The sequence below is a fragment of the Vulpes vulpes genome, chromosome 16 (genome assembly GCF_048418805.1).
Source record: "Vulpes vulpes isolate BD-2025 chromosome 16, VulVul3, whole genome shotgun sequence".
NCBI classification, from domain to species: Eukaryota; Metazoa; Chordata; class Mammalia; order Carnivora; family Canidae; genus Vulpes; species Vulpes vulpes.
Genome location: NC_132795.1, coordinates 41,421,628 through 41,430,392, shown reverse-complemented (window position 1 = coordinate 41,430,392; position 8,765 = coordinate 41,421,628).

Below are 8,765 nucleotides of genomic sequence, written 5' to 3'. Positions count from 1 at the left end.
TATCAACTCCAGGCAGGTCCTCTTAGGTCGATAGACACCTGAGGCTATTTATTTTATTGGTGCAAGCTTGGTGTGAGAGCATTTTGGTCCAGTTCACGAAAACAGCAGTGTTCTAACCAGCAGCTCCAATAAATCTTACACATTCTTGAGCCCATAAGTCCTGGCCTCTTGCCTCTCTACACATCCATTCATCCAACTAAGAAGAACGTCTTGTTGGAGCACACAGGAGCACTTGATTAGTAAGAGCAAGGGGAAGGAACACAATCTTCTTCCTTTTCTGCCCAGGGGACAAAACTTGAGAGCGACCAGCTCTTTGCTCAGTACATACAGAATGTGATGAGAAAGATCTTGCATCCCTTTCCACATACACTGGATGGCTTGCCCAATGTGCAGAGATAGATAAAGTAAACACGTGGAGCCATGCACGTCTTATTCCAACGCAAGTTGTGTTTACCTCTGGTATGGCCAGTTACCCCACGGCCATCAAAGTCCATAGGGACTAGTAGGCTGAGAGACGATTCACCCAAAGGAGTACGCTGCCCATAATTTTCTGATTTCAATCTTCCCTTACTCCAGCCACTATACTAGCAGTCTCTCATAGCTGGGACTATGGCTTATTAATTCATGAAGTCTGAGGCCAGATTGTGTGGGTTGAGTCCCAGGATTAGCACATACCAGTTGTATGAGCTTGGACAAGTTATTTAACCTTCCTGTGCCTTGATCTTCTATACTGTTAAATGAACATAATAACACGACCTGCCTCATGAGACTGTTGTGAGGATGAAATGAAATATATATATATTTTACATACACCACTTAGCACAACATCTGGCATGTGGGACGTTATGAATATATATACTATAAATGTATACTCATATGTGTGTATATATGTATGTGTGTGTGTTCTCATTTATGTAATTAGAAGCACGTTGTATCTTGGTGAGGCAACAGAAATCATCTGAGATTATCTTTCAGTGTAACCCCTGCATGAGAATCACGAATGAGCCAGTTGTTTGCTGAAAAGATCCTAACAGGGTATTAGGGAGAAGGGTTGAAGGCTAACCCCCAATGTGATTATATTTGGAGATAGGGCTTTTAGGAGTTAATAAGATTAAACGAGGTCGTAAGGTTGGGGTCCTAATCTGATTGGATCGGTGGCTTTATAAGAAGAGGAAGAGACAGATCTCCCTCTCCCTCTCCCTCTCCCTCTCCCTCTCTCTCTCTCTCTCTCTCTCCCTCTCCCACTCCCCTCTGTGCACCCACCGAGGAGAGACTATTTGATGACACAGCAAGAGGCAGCCATCTGCAAGCCAGGAAGAGAACTCTCATCAAGAACTGAACTGGCCAGCACCTTGACCTTAGGTTTCCCAGCCTCCAGAAGCGTTAGAAATAAAGTTTTGTTGTTTAAGCCACCCAGCCTATAGTATTTTATTATGGAAGCCCGAGCAGAGTAGAACAAGTTGAAACAGGATGCGCGCCCAGATGCTAATAATGGGAGTTTGTTGCTAGGAGTCCTGGGGCACCGCGGGGTGTCCTCTGCTCCGTGGCAGCCTTCTTGGTCACAGAGCTTCCCAGACAGGGGTATCGCTAGGCTCGGGGAGATATCAAAGACTCAGCATAGATTGGGATATTGCCTACTCTTTGTTTAGTTAGGGTTTGTATTTCCTGGTTGAGTTGACTTGTCACCGTCTGACGCAGAGTGAGCCCTATCCGGTAGTTTGACACCAAATTCTTCTTGGCCTCCTTCTGACTAGCTCATTCCTGGGAAAGTTTGATTCCAGTCAGGTGTGGCTGGAGGAGTAGCAGTGGTTTCACATGATAAAAAAATATAACAACTTTGTGCAGAACAAACCACGAAGGGCCTATTTCTCAGAAAGGGGCTGCGGGCCCAGAAGACCTTGAGAGCTTCAAGGGTCCCTCCCTGGTACAGAGTCTCACCCTTTCCACGACAGCACAGCCTGAAAACAGCAGTTTTGGGGTGGATTGTCCTATAATGCTCCTTGTGTTGGTTTTCTAGGGCTGCTGTAATGAAGCACCACGAGCTAGGCGGCTTAAAACAACACAAATGGATTCTCTCACTGCTTGGGAAGCCAGAAGCCCAAGATCAAGGTGTCACGAGAGCCACGCTCCCTCTAAAGGATCTAAGGAAGACTTCTTGGCTCTTCAAACTTCTGGTGGCTTCAAGCATCCCTTTGCCTCTGTCAGCACAGCACCAATGTCTGCCTACCTTCGTCTTCTTAGGGCCTCCTCTCTGTGCATTTCTTAAAAGAACACCACCAGCCACTGGATTAAAAGCCATTGGAATCCAGGATAACCTCACCTTAGCTACATACGCAAAGATCCTATTTCCAAATAAGGTCACGTTCGGAGGTTCTGGGTAGACATGAATTTTGGGTAGGATCGAGGGACAGACACTACTGAACCTACCATATTGCCTTAGTTAAGATTCTTTAGTTGAAAAGTACAGAAAAACACACAAGCCATATTTACAAAAAAAAAAAAAAAAAAAAAAAAGATTTTATTTCTAGGACACAGGAGTGTTTTACATATAGAATCCCAGGCCAGTGAAGCAGACAGGTGGAGAGAAGAACCCAGAACTGTGCAGCTATCCGAAGTGTTAGGCCTCTCTCTCTCTCTCTCGCTCTCTCGCTCTCTCACTCTCTCACTCTCTCACTCTTATCTCTGCTCCCCGCTGCCCATCAGTTTCATCCTCTCTCTAGACAGGCTTTCTTCCCATCTCCCTGCTCTCAGCAGGCAGCAGATGACCCACCCATTGCTCCACCGTTTACACTTCTGTTCAAATAATCAGTTCAGATTGGATAGATTTGGTCCCAATTCTGAGTTCCCAGGATAATCCGATTGGCCTACCTCGCATGGCTTGCTCGATCCTGGTCCAACCGTCGAGGGTCATGCAGGAATGATGCAGGAAATCCACCTGCGGGACGGGGAGGCACCTCAGAGAAAGATGCATCACTGTGAGCTGCGCAGGTGACCCCAAAAAGGCCTACACGTGTCTTGGGTTTCACAGCACTGAACAAGGAACACAGTGTTTCTGCGGATTATCTCGTCTGATTTGTGCAGATTCACCCATAGTAGGTGTCTCTGGCCTTGTGCCCATTTGACATACGTGGAACTAGACCCGGCGAGAGGAGGTAAGTAGCCCAGGAAGATGGTCACTGCGAGACCAGACCCAACATCACGTCCTCTGACTCCCAGCCTGACGCTTCCACCTCGACACGCAGCTCAGAAACGTAGCAGCTCTGGGGCTTGTCTTGCTGCCCAGCGTCACTTAGGTTTGCTTTTATTATCCCAGTTTACGAACCTACTTTCCACGGTAACGTTTCGTGGCCTGAAGATTACAGCCATTCTACTCTTGTCTCATTTTTATTTTACTTATTTTTTCTTGTCTCATTTAAAAAAAATAAAGATTTTATTTACTTATTCACGAGAGACACACACACAGAGAGAGAGAGAGAGACAGAGGGAGAAGCAGGTTCCCTGCGGGAGCCTGATGCGGGACTATATCCCGGGACCCTGGGGTCCTGCCCTGGGCCCAAGGTGGACCCTCAACTGCTGAGCCCCCGGGCGCCCCTACCCATACCCTTCTTCGCACCTCACATCACCCTTCTCGCCCAGTGCAGTGTCTGCACCATCCTGACCCCTTAACGTTATCCTCCCAGAAAGTTTTCACTGGGGTCAGGATATACTACAATAAAACAGGACATCATTTTCCTTTTACATATTTGAACTCAAACCCTCCTCCTTCGCATTTTATTATTTCCTTCTTACCAACTCTGGTGGCCACTCAGTTCACAGCGTTTGGGGAGATGGGGCTGTTTGGGGCTCCCCCTTTGTAGTCCTTTTATTCCTTTCTTACGTTTTCTCTGATTCAAGCTCCTCCTTCTCATTTTTTCTTTTTCTTTTTTTACTCATTGGATTCCTCAATCCCATGGCCTCTCATAAATGACTTTGCCTCCTCTTTACCGAAACTCCATTAATTACCCAGGCTTTGCTTAATTCCCTTGAACTTTCTGTCTCTATCTTATATTCAGCTTCTTTCCATTATCTCAGGGAAAAATCATTCCTCTTCTCCTTAGAGATTAAAGTTTTCTCCCCAAAGCTGTCTGGAACCATTAGCCTCACACAATTCCTTCTTTCTGACAATTCTCTTTAGCTTTCATTTGTAGCTTCTCTTTTTCTTTTCCCCAGGGAAAGACAAGAATCCAAACCTTTGATAGGCCTTGCTGCCATCTTCTGTCTTTGCAGCTCCCCTTCTGGAATAAACACGTTTGTGTCATGCTCCCCATCCGTCCCCTGTCCCTGGCACCCCTCTCCACTCCTCTGTTGAAACTGCACTTTCTGAAAACACCTGCCATTCCTCGCCTCACTTTGTTCATGTTTTCATTTAAGTAGCCAAGCCCGGTTAGGAGAGCCGCTTCAAGCTCTCGCCTGCTCATCCTCGCCACCTTCATCATTTCCAGGTCCTCTCTGGGTGATTCTTCTTCTGGTTACAGGTTACATGTTCCTGCTTCCTGACACAGTTAGTAAAATTTTCTTGGATGCTGGGACATTGTGGGTTTTACATTGTTGAGTGTCTGTGGGTTTTGCTGTCTTCCTTTAAGAACTATGTTTTGGGATGCCGGGCAGTAAGGGCTCTTGATCCTTTGGGGGCTTTGCTTTGCAGCCTTTTTAGGATGGACATAAAGTGAGCTTCATATTCCAGGAATAGTTCAGTACCATTACCGAAGCATGGCTTTTCCAGGGTTCTGTAGAACACTGCTGGTGGTCAAGGAGGACACCCCCACTCCCACCTCACCCCGTCACAACCTGAGCAGGCCCCATGCAAGCCCATGAGCTGTATAGTTCGCAGCTCCCCAGCCTCTCTCTACCCAAACCGTGGAACTTCACTGCACCCAGCCAGGACTCCAAAGAAGCCCATGCGGACTTCTGGAACTCCTTTCCTAGGTGGCGTCCTTCTCTCTGCAGCTCTGGCCTGCAAACTTCCAGCAGCTTCAGCCCTCCTGGATTCAGATCTTTGTCACCTCCACTTAGTAAGACTATTGTGTTTTACGTGGGACCCCCCTTGCTTGTCCACACAAGGCAGAGGCCTCCAGGCAGAAAGCCATGGCCTCTTAGAGGGAGGCCCTCTTCAAGGGATCACAGTCCCAGTCCCACGCTACCTGTCGGCCAAAGTCCAAAAAACAGTTGTCTCCCATATGTTGTCCAGTTTCCCAGTTGTTCAAGGTTAATCCCAGGTGCAGTTATTCAATCGTGGCCAGGAGATGGAGGGTCGGAAACTGCTTTTTTGAAGGAGAGCAGTGATTGCTTCCAAGTCATTGCGAGGGCCTTTCCTTAGTGTCCTGATATGGTGGCAACATTCGGGGGGCACCTTAGGCCATGCCCTGCCTGTCTGCCCTCACCTGCTCCCCTCCAGCGGGCCCGGTGATTAGCTGAGCTCAGTGATAAAGCAGGTGGGAGTCGAGGCCGGCAATTTCCAGTTTGACCAGGGAACGCAGCTGGGAGTGTGCAGGTGGCCGTCTCTGGACAGGTCAGCGCAGTTAGCATTTGACAAACATTTGCTGCTTGATTTTGGGCCCTCTGTGTCCTCATCCATTAGTCGGGTGGCTGAGAGTTGAGTGTGTTTAATATGTACATATTTTAGTATTAATGCTATTATTTTCCAATCTCAGCTAGGGGAGTTCTGAAGGCTTTTCTATTCTTAAGAATGTATGCTTGGGGGAAAAAAAAAAGAATGTATGCTTGAGTGATTTGAAATTCAAATTAGCAAGAATGTAATCTTTGCCAGATTTATTGTATTCCTTTTTTTTTTTTTCTCGATAGGTCTCTTTCAACTTATGTATAATTCCTTTGTTGGGTTCTTCCCGGAGCTGACCCAGTGTTTATTCTTTTTTCCTTTGTATCTGTGTTTCTGTTCTGGGTGGCTTAGCAATATGCTAAAATTTTCAGACTTTGTTATCTCAGATAAAATTACGTAGGGTTAATATCTTTTATTGTAAATTATGTTTTCCATTTACTTTGGCTAATGATTCCAGACCCCTACAGTTACATCCATAAATTCAGGATGATTATGCTGCCACTGAGATTGAAGCCTCATTTTTCCCCTGAGGATATTGCCATTAATTATACATAACTCCTCCGTGTATTCAGTATAAAACACATTTAACTGTGTCAAAAAAGATGTCTGTGATAAACAGAATAATGATTAAAAAATAATCTAGTCTTCCACATTTGTCAAAAGAAAATAGCTCAGATACTCTGATCACTTGCTGTAGTTTATGTTGATAGTGGACGGCATTAAGGTAAACATTAAGCAAAAGTTAATTATTTATCTTTCAATTATTCTTCCAACTTTCAAGAAACTTGTCAACACAAGCTTGATGCCTTGAGACATAAATGCCACTTTAAAGGAGTGATTATCAAGCTCAAACTGACAACTCTGTGTTTAAAATCAAGGACAATTAAATATTTGTTTATCACAGGCATTAATGTGATGCCCTGTAGGCTTTGTTTCCCGTCCTTTTAAGAATGTCTACAAAAAAAAAAAAAAAAGAATGTCTACAAAATGGACAGACTAATTTTTAAGAAATGCCTCTCATGGATAATGGTTTCCTTAAAAAGGGGTTTTAAGACTCCTGTGCTGTTTGGCGCCCCTGGCTGCCTGGGTGTGCAGGAGGATCCACCGATGTGGCATTCACACATACACAGTATGGTTTAGAGACGCGATATGAAAATTATACTGAATAATAGAATCTTTGTCTTAGGCTAAAAAACAACAGTCAAGGCAAGGGTATATGCTAATATAACCAGAAAGAAGGAGATGAAATCCCGGAGCAGGAGGAGTGAGCAGAGAGTCAGGGACGGAAGAACAAGACCTACAAAGTGGGTACATTGGGGGATTAGCTACGGCTCCATGAGAATCGTGGTGAGTTGCTGGTTGTGCCATGTGCGATCCTGGCGCCCAGGGTGCTCCATCAGGGAGGAAGGGAGAAGGGTTAATGTCCCGGCTCCTCTTCACCTCCTGGCTTTCTTTGGTCAGAGTGGACCCGACGGGGTGAGGAGCCCCTTGCAGTCCTGGGCCACGTAACCCAAGGCCCTGCTGGGCAGCCCCTGGGGAGCCAGAGCTTGCGTGAGGCCCAGCGTTACCCTGCGCCTGGAGGTGGTGGGAGCAGTCGGGGCTCCAGGGTCAGGGTGGGCTGGCTGGACGCTCTTGCTGGGTTGATGGAGGCCGTGCCTAGGACGCTCCCACGCGGGGACATAAGCACTGTCAGGGCTCCATGCCAGTGAGCGGCGTGAGGTCAGTGAGGCAAATCCGGGGAAACATAGGAAAGAGGGCCAGGACTCTCTACTGGTATTTAAAGCCTGTACCTCAAAGTTCCGCTTCCAACACATTTCTTGAGCATCTTCTATTTGCCAGCCTTTGTGCCAGGGGCACACAGATGAAGAAAACAAGACCCTTGGCGTCATGATTAACTATAGCTTCATATAATGCCAAGACACCGGGACTTGATTTTTCTTTTAATTAATTTATTTACGTAAGTCATCTCTACATGGTCCACAGGTGGTCTCAACACCACATTACTTTCTCGAGTCGTGCCCTTGGAATGGTATGCTCCAAGGACGGGGAAGACGGCGAGAAGCCCTGACCGCGTGGCCCTGGTGCGTGGGCTAGCAGGGGGTCACATCCTCTTGACGAGCTCTTCCAACACCAAGAGCCCAGGGTCTGCCTTGGGTTCTTCCATCTTCAACCTGTTGCCTTCATCCTTAGACTCCTTGCCTCATAACCTCCAAACGATTCCTGCAGCTTCCCAGGACGTTCAGAAGGACAGGAAGAAAGGGGACAAGGGAGGCCCTCCTCTCAGGTACTGCCGACTGACCAAAGCCTACTTTCCCAGAGGCTACGGGCGCAGCCTCTTCTACCCCAGGATCCTGAAGTGGGCCGCACGTCCCAGCCGTGGATCAATCAGTGGATAAACAGATTAAGATTGTTGCCATTAGGGATCCCTGGGTGGCGCAGCGGTTTGGCGCCTGCCTTTGGCTCAGGGCGCGATCCTGGACACCCGGGATCAAATCCCACATCGGGCTCCCGGTGCATGGAGCCTGCTTCTCCCTCTGCCTGTGTCTCTGCCTCTCTGCCTCTCTCTCTCTCTCTCTCTCTCTCTCTCTGTGACTATCATAAATAAATAAAAATTTAAAAAAAAAAAAAAAGATTGTTGCCATTAACTCCACTCAGCGGAGACGAGTCGTCTGTGGCTGGGTACGTAACCGCCCAGCAAATCGGGCCTCCTCCTCCACCCTCTTGGTTCTAGTCGGTGTGTTCTTTCTAACAAACTGATGAGGTCACTGCCAGGCTTGAACTCTTTCTATGGGTTTTCCTTGTCCGTAGGGCAAGTCCCAGTCCCATGAGCATTCGTGTTTTTTCATGTTAACTCTTCCATTTCACCCTCTCTGCCAAGGGCACTCCGTTTCAGACGCAGGGAATTAGCTGGAATCCCAGACTGCACCACGCCTGCCGTTGCCTCTAATGTCTTGGATGTAGTGTCTCTTCTGACTTTCACCATTGCCTTCGTAGCGACTGCAATTTCTTTTTCTTCATTAAGTTTTTATTTGAATTCCAGTGTTGTTAGCACAGAGTGCTATAGCAGTTCCGGGTGCTGCCGTAGTGATCTAACAACCCATACCTCACCCAGGACTTAGCACAGGGCACCTTAGGGACGCCGGGGTGGCTCAGCGTTTGAGTGTCTGCC